The following is a 13,248-nucleotide window of genomic DNA, read 5'->3' on the forward strand; positions in this document are numbered from 1 at the left end:
GATTTGTTTTTTGGTTTGGTTGTTCTTTCTTTCCTTTTTTTTTTTTTTTTCTGTATGTGGGCCTCTCACTGTTGTGGTCTCTCCCGTTGTGGAGCACAGGCTCCGCACGCACAGGCTAAGTGGCCATGGCTCACGGGCCTAGCCGCTCCGCGGCATGGGGGATCTTCCCAGACCGGGGCACGAACCCGTGTCCCCTGCATCAGCAGGCGGACTCTCAACCACTGCGTCACCAGAGAAGCCCTCCTTCTTTTTTTTTAATTACTTTAAATTTTTTTAATAATTATGTTTTGTTTTTTATTTTAATAACTTTTTTCTTTTCTTTTCTTCTATCTTTTTCTTTCTTTCTTTCTTTCTCCCTTTTATTCTGAGCCGTGTGGATGACAGGCTCTTGGTGCTCCAGCCAGGCGTCAGGGCTGTGCCTCTGAGGTGGGAGAGTCAAGTTCAGGACACTGGTCCACCACAGACCTACCAGCTCCATGTAATATCAAATGGGGAAAATCTCCCAGAGATCTCCATCTCAACGCAAAGACCCAGCTCCACTCAACGACCAGCAAGCTACAGTGCTGGACACCCTATGCCAAACAACTAGCAATACAGGAACACAACCCCACCCATTAGCAGAGAGGCTGCCTAAAATCATAATAAGGTCACAGACACCCCAGAACACACCACCAGACGTGGACCTGCCCACGAGAAAGACAAAATCCAGCCTCATCCACCAGAACACAGACACTAGTCCCCTCCACCAGGAAGCCTACACAACCCACTCAACCCACCTTAGCCACTGGGGGCAGACATGAAAAACAGCAGGAACTATGAACCTGCCGCCTGTGAAAAGGAGACCCCAAATACAGTAAATTAAGCAAAATGAGAAGACAAACACACAGCAGATGAAGGAGCAAGGTAAAAACCCACCAGACCTAACAAATGAAGAGGAAATAGGCAGTCTACCTGAAAAATAATTCAGAATAATAATAGTAAAGATGATCCAAAATCTTGGAAATAGAATGGAGAAAATACAAGAAACATTTAACAAGGAACTAGAAGAACTAAAGAGCAAACAAACAATCATGAACAACACAATAAATGAAATTAAGAATTCTCTAGAAGGAATCAACAGCAGAACAACTGAGGCAGAAGAACAGAAAAGTGACCTGGAAGATAAAACAGTTGAAATAAATACCACAGAGAAGAATAAAGAAAAAAGAATGAAAAGATTTCAGGACAGTCTCAGAGACCTCTGGGACAATATTAAACGCACCAACATTTGAATTATAGGGGTCCCAGAAGAAGAAGAGAAAAAGAAATGGACTGAGAAAATATTTGAAGAGCTTATACTTGAAAACTTCCCAAATATGGGAAAGGAAACAGTTAATCAAGTCCAGGAAGCACAGAGAGTCCCATACAGGATAAATCCGAGGAGAAACACACCAAGACACATACTAATCAAACTATCAAAAATTAAATACAGGGGCTTCCCTGGTGGCACAGTGGTTGAGAGTCCGCCTGACGATGCAGGGGGTGCGGGTTCATGCCCCGGTCCGGGAAGATCCCACAGGCCGTGGAGCAGCTAGGCCCATGAGCCATGGCCACTGAGCCTGCACGTCCAGAGCCTGTTCTCCGCAATGGGAGAGGCTCAACAGTGAGAGAACCGCGTACCACAAAAAAAAAATATATATATATATATATATATGTATATATATATGTATATATAATACAAAGAAAAAATATTAAAAGCAGCAAGGGAACAATAACAAATAACATACAAGGGAATCCCCATGAGGTTAACAGCTGATCTTTCAGCAGAAACTCTGCAAGCCAGAAGGTAGTGGCTGGACATATTTAAAGTGATGAAAGGGAGAAACCTACAACCAAGATTACTCGACCCAGCAAGGATTTCATTCAGATTTGATGGAGAAATTAAAACCTTTACAGACAAGCAAAAGGTAAGAGAATCACCACAACCAAACAAGCTTTACAACAAATGCTAAAGGAACTTCTCTAGGCAGGAAACAGAAGAGAAGGAAAAGACCTACAATAACAAACCCAAACAGTTCCTATGGTAATAGGAACATACCTATGGATAATTACCTTAAATGTAAATGGATTAAATGCTCCAACTAAAAGACATAGACTGGCTGAATGTATACAAAAACAAGACCCATCTATATGCTGTCTACAAGAGACCCACTTCAGACCTAGGGACACATACAGACTGAAAGTGAGGGGATGGAAAAAGATATTCCATGCAAATGGAAATCAAAAGAAAGCTGGAGTAGCAATTCTCATATCAGAGAAAATAGACTTTAAAACAAAGACTATTACAAGAGACAAAGAAGGACACTACATAATGATCAAGGGATCAATCCAAGAAGAAGATATAACAACTGTAAGCATTTATGCACCCAACATAAGAGCACCTCAATACATAAAGTAAATTCTAACATTCATAAAAGGGGAAATCAACAGAAACACAATAATATTGCGGGACTTTAACACCCCACTTTCACCAATGGACAGATCATCCAAAATGAAAATAAGTAAGGAAACACAAGCTTTAAATGATACATTAAAGAAGATGGACTTAATTGATATTTATAAGACTTTCCATCCAAAAACAACAGAATACACATTTTTCTCAAGTGCTCATGGAACATTCTCCAGGGTCACATCTTGGGTCACAAATCAAGCCTTGGTAAATTTAAGAAAATCGAAATCATATCAAGTATCTTTTCTGACCACAATGCTATGAGACTAGATATCAATTACAGGAAAAAATCTGTAAAAAATACAAACACATGGAGGCTAAACAATACACTACTTAATAACCAAGAGATCACTGAGGAAATCAAAAAATAGCTAGAAACAAATGACAATGAAAACACGACGACCCAAAACCTATGGGATACAGCAAAAGCAGTTCTAAGAGGGAAGTTTATAGCAATACAATCCTACTTAAGAAACAAGAAACATCTCAAATAAACAATGTAACCTTACACCTAAAGCAATTAGAGAAAGAAGAATAAAACAACCCCAAAGTTAGCAGAAGGAAAGAAATCATAAAGATCACATCAGAAATAAATGAAAAAGAAATGAAGGAAACAATTGCAAAGATCAATAGAACTAAAAGCAGGTTCTTTGAGAAGATAAACAAAATTGATAAACCATTAGCCAGACTCATCAAGAAAAAAAGGCAGAAGACTCAAATCAATAGAATTAGAAATGAAAAAGGAGGAGTAACAACTGACACTGCAGAAATACAAAGGATCATGAGAGATTACTACAAGCAACTCTATGCCAATAAAATGGATAACCTGGAAGAAATGGACAAATTCTTAGAAAAGCACAATCTTCTGAGACTGAACCAGGAAGAAATAGAAAATATGAACAGACCAATCACAAGTAATGAAATTGAAACTGATTAAAAACTTCCAACAAACAGAAGCCCAGGATCAGATGGCTTCACATGTGAATTCTATCAAACATTTAGAGAAGAGCTAACACCTATCCTTCTCAAACTCTTCCAAAATATAGCAGCAGGAGGAACACTCCCAAACTCATTCTATGAGGCCACCATCATCCTGATACCAAAACCAGACAAAGATGTCGCAAAAAAAGAAAACTACAGACCAATATCACCGATGAACATAGATGCAAAAATCCTCAACAAAATACTAGCAAACAGAATCCAACAGCACATTAAAAGGATCATACAGGGCTTCCCTGGTCGTGCAGTGGTTGAGAGTCTGCCTGCTGATGCAGGGGACACGGGTTCGTGCCCCGGTCTGGGAAGATCCCACATGCCGCGGAGCGGCTGGGCCCATGAGCCATGGCCGCTGAGCCTGCACGTCCGGAGCCTGTGCTCCGCAATGGGAGAGGCCACAGCAGTGAGAAGCCCACGTACCGCAAAAAAAAAAAAAAACAAAAAACAAAAAATAGGATCATACACCATGATCAAGTGGGGTTTATCCTAGGAATGCAAGGATTCTTAAATATACACAAATCAATCAATGTGATACACCATATAAACAAATTGAAGGAGAAGAACCATATGATCATCTCAATAGATGCAGAGAAAGCTTTCGACAAAATTCAACCCCCATTTATGATAAAAACCATCCAGAAAGTAGGCATAGAGGGAACTTACCTCAACATAATAAATGTCATATATGACAAACCCACAGCCAACATTGTCCTCAATGGTGAAAAACTGAAACCATTTCCACTAAGATCAGGAACAAGACAAGGTTGCCCACTCTCACCACTATTATTCAACATAGTTTTGGAAGTTTTAGTCACAGCAATCAGAGAGGAAAAAGAAATAAAAGAAATCCAAATCAGAAAAGAAGTAAAGCTGTCACTGTTTACAGATGACATGATACTATACATAGAGAATCCTAAAGATGCTGCCAGAAAACTACTAAAGCTAATCAATGAATTTGGTAAAGTAGCAGGATACAAAACTAATGCACAGAAATCTCTTGCATTCCTATACACTAATGATGAAAAATCTGTAAGTGAATTTAAGAAAACACTCCCATTTACCATTGCAACAAAAAGAATAAGATACCTAGGAATAAACCTACCTAAGGAGACAAAAGACCTGTATGCAGAAAACTATAAGACACTGATGAAGGAAAGATGATACCAATAGATGGAGAGATATACCATGTTCTTGGATTGGAAGAATCAACATTGTGAAAATGACTATACTACTCAAAGCAATCTACAGATTCAGTGCAATCCCTGTCAAAGTATCATGGGCATTTTTCACAGAACTAGAACAAAAAATTTCACAATTTCTATGGAAACACAAAAGACCCAGAATAGCCAAAGCAATCTTGAGAATGAAAAACGGAGCTAGAGAAATCAGGCTCCCAGACGTCAGACAATACTACAAAACTACAGTAATCAAGACAGTGGTACTGGCACATAAAAAAGTAATCAAGACAGTGGTACTGGCACAAAAACAGAAATATAGATCAATGGAACAGGATAGAAAGCCCAGAGATAAACCCATGCACATATGGTCACCTTATCTTTGATAAAGGAGGCAAAAATATACAATGGAGAAACAACAGCCTCTTCAATAAGTGGTGCTGGGAAAACTGGACAGCTACATGTAAAAGAATGAAATTAGAACACTCCCTAACACCATACACAAAAATAAACTCAAAATGGATTAAAGAACTAAATGTAAGGCCTGACACTATCAAACTCTTAGAGGAAAACATAGGCAGAACACTCTATGACATAAATCACAGCAAGATCCTTTTTGACCCCGCTCCTAGAGAAATGGAAATAAAATCAAAAATAAACAAATGGGACCTAATGAAACTTAAAAGCTTTTGTACAGCAAAGGAATCCATAAACAAGACGAAAAGACAACCCTCAGAATGGGGGAAAATATTTGCAAATGAAGCAACTGACAAAGGATTAATCTCCAAAATTTACAAGCATCTCATGCAGCTCAATATCAAGAAAACAAACAACCCAAACCAAAAATGCGCAGAAGACCTAAATAGACATTTCTCCAGAGAAGATATACAGATTGCCAACAAACACATGAAAGAATGCTCAACATCATTAATCATTAGAGAAATGCAAATCAAAACTACAATGCGAGGGCTTCCCTGGGGGCACAGTGGTTGAGAGTCCGCCTGCAGATGCAGGGGACACAGATTTGTGCCCCAGTCCAGCAGGATCCCACATGCCGTGGAGCAGCTGGGCCCGTGGCCCATGGCCGCTGAACCTGCGCATCCGGAGCCTGTGCTCCACAACGGGAGAGGCCACAACAGGAGAGGCCCACATACCACAAAAAAAAACCCAAAAAAACCTACAATGCAATATCATCTCACACTGGTCAGAATGGCCATCATCAAAAAATCTACAAATAATAAATGCTGGAGAGGGTGTGGAGAAAAGGGAACCCTCTTGCACTGTTGGTGGGAATGTAAGTTGATACAGCCACTATGGAGAACAGTATGGAGGTTCCTTAAAAAACTAAAAATAGAACTACCATACGACCCAGCCATCCCACTACTGGGTATATACCCTGAGAAAACCACAATTCAAAAAGAGTCATGTACCACAATGTTCATTGCATCTCTATTTACAATAGCCAGGACATGGAAGCATCCTAAGTGTCCGTCGATAGATGAATGGATAAAGAAGATGTGGCACATATATGCAATGGAATATTACTCAGCCATAAAAAGAAACAAATTTTTGTTATTTGTAGTGAGGTGGATGGACCTAGAGTCTGTCATACAGAGTGAAGTAAGTCAGAAAGAAAACCGAATACCGTATGCTAACACATATATATGGAATTTAAAAAAAAAAAAGGTCATGAAGAATCTAGGGGCAAGATGGGAACAAAGACACAGACCTACTAGAGAATGTACCTGAGCACACGGGGAGGGGGAAGGGTAAGCTGGGACAAAGTGACAGAGTGGTAGTGTACATATGTCCATATATACACTACCAAATGTAAAATAGATAGCTAGTGGGAAGCAGTAGCACAGCACAGGTAGATCAGCTCAGTGCTTTGTGACAAGCTAGAAAGGTGGGATAGGGAGGGTGGGACGGAGATGAAAGTGGGAGCGGATATGGGGATATATGTATATGTATAAGTGATTCACTTTGTTACACAGCAGAAACTAACACACCATTGTAAAGCAATTATACTCCAATAAAAATGTAAAAAAAAGTGTCATTAGCAATAATATAAAAATATGGATAAATTTTCAAAGGATACGAAAGACTTGTACACTGAAAACTATAAAATACTGCTGAGAAAAAGAAGATAGGTAAATGGAGAGATATACCTTCTTTATGATTGAAAGACTCAATATTATTAAGGTGTCAATTCTCCCCAAGTTTAACTACAGATTAGGTGCAGTACTAATCAAAATCCCAGCAAGCTTTTTTGAAAACATTGTCTTACTGATTCTAAAATTCACATAGAAATTCAAAGAACTAGAACAGTCAAAATAACTCTGAAAAAGAAGAACAAATTTGGAAGGCTAATGCTACCTAATCATAAGAGTTATTTTAAAGCTACAGTAAATCAAAACAGTGGTTTTTTTGTTGTTTTGTTTTCGGTCACACCTCATGACCTGTGGGATCTTAGTTCCCCAGTCAAGGATCGAAGCCGGGCCATGGCAGTGAAACCACTGAGTCCTAACCGCTGGACCGCCAGGGAATTCCCAAAACAGTTTATTTTTTTTATATAAATTTGTTTAATTTGTGGGGGGGGTGGCTACGTTGGTTATTCGTTGCTGCGCGCAGGCCTTCTGTAGTTGCGCCGAGTGGGGGCTGCTCTTTGTTGTGGTGCACGGGCTTCTCGTGACTTCTCTTGTTGCAGAGCACCAGCTCTAGGCACGCGGGCTCTATAACTCAGGCTCAGTAGTTGTAGCGCCGGGGCTTAGTTGTTCTATGGCACATGGGATCTTCCCAGACCAGGAATCGAACCCGTGGCCCCTGCATTGGCAGGCAGATTCTTAACCACTGCGCCACCAGGGAAGTCCCAACAGTTTGGTTTTGACATAAAGATAGGCACATATATCAAAGGAACAGTATAGAGTCCCAAAAAACCCCACACATATATAGACAATTGATTTTTAACAGAGGCATAAAGGCAATTTATTGGAGAAAGGATACCATTCCAACATTGGTGCTTAGACAGTTGGACATCCATATGCAAAAATAAACAAACTTGGATCCATATCTCACACCATACAGAAACTAACTCTAGATGAATCATAGACCTAAATGTCAAACCTCAAATTATAAAATTTCTAAAAGAAAACAGAAGAAACCCTTTGTGACCTTGACTTAGGCAATAAAAGCACAGAACAAACTGATAAATTGGACTTCATCAAAATTAAAAACTCCTGCTCCTCAAATGACACTGTTAGGAAAATGAAAAAGCAAAGCATAATGTAGGAGAAAACCATTGCAACACATATATCTGATAAAGAACTTGAATCGAGAATATGTAAAGAACTCTCAAAAATCAATAAGAAAACAGCACAATTTTTTAAATGAGTAAAGGATTTGAACAGGCATGTCATCAAAGAAGATATCCGCATGGCAAATAAGAACATGAAAAGGTGCTCAACATCATTGGTCATTGAGGAAATGCAAATATAAAATGGAACAAGATTCCACTACACACACAGCTATCAGAATAGCTAAAGTTAGAAAGACTGACCATATCAAATATTGGCAAGGATGCATTTTGCTTTCTTCTTGGTGGTGGGAGGTGCAAGATGCAATAATTTGTCTTCTGTTTTGGAGGTGATGTCCCAGACTACTGGACCCCTAAAAGTTTTATTGATGTGGTGGCCCCCAAATCTTCATAGGATTTTTCTCCCAGCCATTGTAGCACATGACAAAGACTCCATCATGCTAGCCATTTATTGCTTATTTGGTCCAATTAATATGATGTCATCAATATAGTGGACCAATGTGGTATTCTGAAGAATGTCCAGATTACTTGGATCTCTTTATTTTATAGTTTGACCGAAGTCATGAGAGTTAAGATAGCTTTGGGCAAAACTGTAAATGTGTACTGTTGTCCATTTCAAATGAATGTGAACTGTTTTTGAGATTAGGGATTGTCTAATGTTTACAAACTCTTTTAACCCTGTTGTAATATGCAAAGCATCTGTTCATTTAGTTCACACTGTTTAACCCTAGTATATGACCGAACATAAGTCAGCATATCCAAGTACCCCATGTGGTAGAGACAATTTTTGGTCATTTTATCCCTAATACAATCTAATTTCTGCCTCACCAGACAGCACTCACAACTATGTACATCTCAGAGAGAAAACCTGTATGTATACTCCATCGAAGTACAATAATTTTCCATGCTTTTTTTAAATTGAGAAAATGGTTTGTATCTAGAGAACTGGTGTTCAGATCAAAGTGCTCTCTCAACAGCAATTTATTGAATCCTCTCTATATGCCAAAACCTGTGGGTAGAAATAGAATGTACAGAAATAAATGAGATAATGTCTGCCTTTGGGAGGCTCTCAAAGTAACTGGAGAAACACTTCAAACAGTTAAGGGGTAGTACTGTATTGAACATACTGTAAAGATGGGACCAGAATGCTAAGGGAAAAGGAAGTAACTCCTCATGCCTGGAGGAGTTTAGGAAGGACATGGTACATAAGTTGAGCACTAAATAGTAACTATTTATCTGACCAAAAAGGGGGCAGGTGAGGGCATTTCCAGGCAGTGAACATTAGCCCTATTAGTGAGTTTGTTAGTAACTTTGGAGCATACTTGAAGCCAAGAGGGTTGTTCTCTCCTTTCCTACAGAGAACCAAAGCAAGTGGTTAGACAGCTTTATGTGCTAGGTTATGAAAATCTGAATCTAGGTTATAGACTTTCAACAATGGAGCAGCTGCTAGCCAAGGCAGGGGCTAAGGCGAAAGACTGCCTGAAATCATTCCTTTTTTTTTTTTTTTTTTTTTTGCGGTACGCGGGCCTCTCACTGTTGTGGCCTCTCCCGTTGCGGAGCACAGGCTCTGCAGCCAGGCTCATCGGCCATGGTTCACGGGCCCAGCCGCTCCGCGGCACGTGGGATCTTCCCGGACCGGGGCACGAACCTGTGTCCCCTGCATCGGCAGCCGGACTCTCAACCACTGCGCCACCAGGGAAGCCCTGAAATCATTCTTAAATACGTGCTCATGTGAGAATGTCTGGCTTCCTAGGGTTTGTACTGTCTAGGGTGGTGTAATAACACAGCCATCAGGAATGAGCCTCCCATTCCCTTGGAATACATTTTCACAGCTTTAAAATTTTTTTACTCCTTTACAAATTCATGAAGAATGAGGAACCCAATGACGATTTAGAGTTGGGCTCCTTGGTGGAGTGAGGGCTGCTTTTTTTCTCAAAGGATGCTTAACAACCCTTGATAGTTTGGGGCATCACAATTGAATGCTGGCAAAGTAAATTTTTTTAAAATGTTGAAAACATGATTCATACAAACACAGAATGAACATATGTCAAGATTTATTAACTTATTAATAAGGGAGCCAGTAAGTTAAAGCTGGTTATAAGAGCATGTTGAGGAACTGGGTATTCATAGACATTTATAAAAGAAAACTAGGAGTAAAAAAGGAATGTTAGAATTAAAACGTTAGATTAGATATAAAACTGGTTCATATCCAGGAGGGCATTCAAACTGTTCCCTTTGGGGTTATCTTTTCTACTGGATAATATCTAGCATATAACTTCAGAGTCTAAGCCTATACTTGATAGTAATAACAATGCTACATTCCCTTAGGTTAGGTAATGAATTAACTCTTAGATGAGACCACCATCCATCCCCAGTAATGCATTGAAAGTACATGCCACCTACCTTCTTGCCTTTTTTCCAAGTAATTTTTCTTAACAACATTTCATATTTCTTCAGCCAGGCATTTGAGTTCTCTTCCCCCACCCAGCCCACATCTGTCCCAGCATGCCTTTTTAACTCCAGCTGCCCTCTACACCTTACCATCCATGTATACCACTCTCTTCTACTTTAGAACTATTGTCCACCTTCTCCCATCAACCAAAGACCCTGCCGTTCATTGCCAGAGGTCAGAGTACAACTTATCCTTCAAGGGCAAGTGCACTTGGCACTCTCTCCTCAGAATCAGTGCTGTAATAAATTGAATCACCCTTGACACCCTTCCAAATTACTTAGTACCAATCTTTCTTGGCTGGTCTAAAAAAAATGGTTTCTTGGGATTTCACTATTTTATATGCTTGGAACCTCTCTAGAGACAGCCTGCTGAAAAACTAAGTCTTCAGCTATTAAGGCATTTGGTCCTGTTTAATTGGATTTGATGGCTTGGGCACACCTGCACTAAAGCTTTCAAATGAAATGCGCGTTCTGTTGCATGAGCCTAATTTAAAACTGGCCCAAGGGGACATTTTGTACAATTGGTGGAAATTTTGTGATATCATGTTGAGACTTAAAATGAGTAAATTCAGCTTTGACAGATTTTTTTTTTTTCTTTTTGGCTGCATTGGGTCTTCGTTGCTACACGTGGGCTTCTCTCTAATTGCGGAGAGCAGGGGCTACTCTTCATTGTGTGCACAGGCTTCTCATTGCGGTGGCTTCTCTTGTTGCGGAGCACGGGCTCTAGGCACACTGGCTTCAATGGTTGTAGTTTGCAGGCTCTAGAGCGCAGGCTCAGTAGTTGTGGCACACAGGCTTAGTTGCTCTGCAGCATGTGGGATGTTCCCGGACAAGGGCTTGAACCCATGTCCCCTGCATTGGTAGGCAGATTCTTAACCACTGCGCCACCAGAGAAGCCCTTGACTGAATTTTTTTTTTTTAACATCTTTATTGGGGTATAATTGCTTTACAGTTTGACTGAATTTTTGATGCAAAAAAAAAAATCAAGGAACTTTGGAAATGGGGCCACAAAAAGGATGATATACCATTAATTCTGGCAGTTGATAATGGGACAACTGCATATCCACATGCAAAAGAATGAATTTGTTATACTAAGTGAAGTAAGCCAGACAAAGATAAATATCATATGATATCGCTTATACATGGAATCTAAAAAAAATGATACAAATGAACTTATTTACAAAATAGAAATAGACTCACAGACATAGAAAACAAACACAGTTACCAAAGGGAAAAGAGGGGTGAGGGATAAATGAGGCATTTCAGATTAAAATGTACAAACTACTATATATAAAATAGATAACCAACAAAGACCTACTTTATAGCACAGGGAACTATACTCAATGTCTTGTAATAACCTATAATGGACAAAATAACGTAAAAAAAGAATATATATATTTATGTATATGTATAAGTGAATCACTTTGCTGTACATCTGAAACTAACACAACGTTATAAATCAACTCTATTTCAGTAAGGAAAAATTGTAATGCAAAAAAAAAAAAAAGAAAGAATGAATTTGAACTACTATCTCACAAAATTAACTCAGAATGGACCAAAGACCTACATAAAACTGTAAAACTCTTAGATGAAAACATAGGTGTAAATCTTCATGACCATGAATTTGTCAATGTTTTCTTAGATATGGTACCAAAAGTACAAGTAAAAGAAAAAAAAAAACTGGACTTCATCAAAATTTATAACTTTTGTGCTTCAAAGGACACCACCAAGAAACTGAACCCACATATAGGAGAAAATATTTGCAAATCATATATCTGATAATGGACATGTATCTAGACTATATAAACTCTTACAACTTAATAATGAAAGATAACCCGTTAAAAATGGACAAAGGACTTGAATAGACATTTCTACAAAGAAGATATTAAAGTGGCTAATAAGCACATGAAAAGACACTCAGCATCATTAGTCATTATGGAAATGGAAATCAAAACCAAATGAGATACTACTTCATACCCCCTGGGGCGGCTGTAATAAAAAAGACATAATAACTGTTGTTTAGAATGTGGAGAAATTGAAACCCTTATACACTGCTGAGGGAAGATAAAATGGTAGAGCCACTTTGGAAAACAGTCTGGCAACTACTCAAAAGGTTAAATGTAGAGCTACTATTTGACCCAGCAATTCCACTCGTAGGTATATACCGAGAGGAATGTATATGTATGTCTACACAAAAGCTTTTATTTGGGTCATAACAACACTATTCATAATAGCCAAAAAGTGGAAACAATCCAAATTTCCATCAGCTGAAGAATGGATGAACAATTGTGGTATACCCATCAATTAAATGTTATTCCTCTATAAAAAGGAATGCAATACTGATACGTGCTACAATAATAGATTAACCTTAAAAACATGCTAAATGAAAGAAGTCAGTCACCAAACACCACATATTGTGTGATTTCATTTATATAAAGTGGCCAGAATAGGCAAATCTCTAGAGACAGAAAGTAGAGTGGTGGTTGCCTGTGGCTGGGGGAGATAGAATGAGGAAATGGGGAGCAACTGCTAATAAGTTCAGAGTTTTTAAGAGGGTAACAAAATGGCCTAATATTAGATTGTGGTGATGATTGCACCACACTATGAATATACTAAAAAGAGTTGAATAGTTGTGATAGAGACCATGTGGTCCACAAAGCCTAATATATTTACTATTGAGCTCTTTACAGGAAAGTTTGCCAATTTCTCCCTTATAGTAAGTTTTAAATTGAAATGTGTGAGTCCTCCAACTCTTTTCTTCTTTGTAAAAATTATTTTGGCTATCCTGGGTCCTTTGCATTTCCATATAATTTTTTTTTTTTTTT

General features: G+C 38.8%; 1 long non-coding RNA gene across 1 annotated transcript in view; it reads left to right on the forward strand.

The window, feature by feature from the left end:
* Positions 1 to 11,947, forward strand: part of LOC137232373 (uncharacterized) — a 31,812-nt gene extending 19,865 nt beyond the window's left edge. The window contains exon 2 of the long non-coding RNA XR_010947005.1: positions 370 to 11,947. This is a non-coding gene — a long non-coding RNA (uncharacterized lncRNA). The remainder of the gene's footprint in view (positions 1 to 369) is intronic.
* Positions 11,948 to 13,248: the final 1,301 nt, after the last annotated feature.

Source organism: Pseudorca crassidens, chromosome 10, assembly GCF_039906515.1.
Source record: "Pseudorca crassidens isolate mPseCra1 chromosome 10, mPseCra1.hap1, whole genome shotgun sequence".
Lineage (NCBI taxonomy): Eukaryota > Metazoa > Chordata > Mammalia > Artiodactyla > Delphinidae > Pseudorca > Pseudorca crassidens.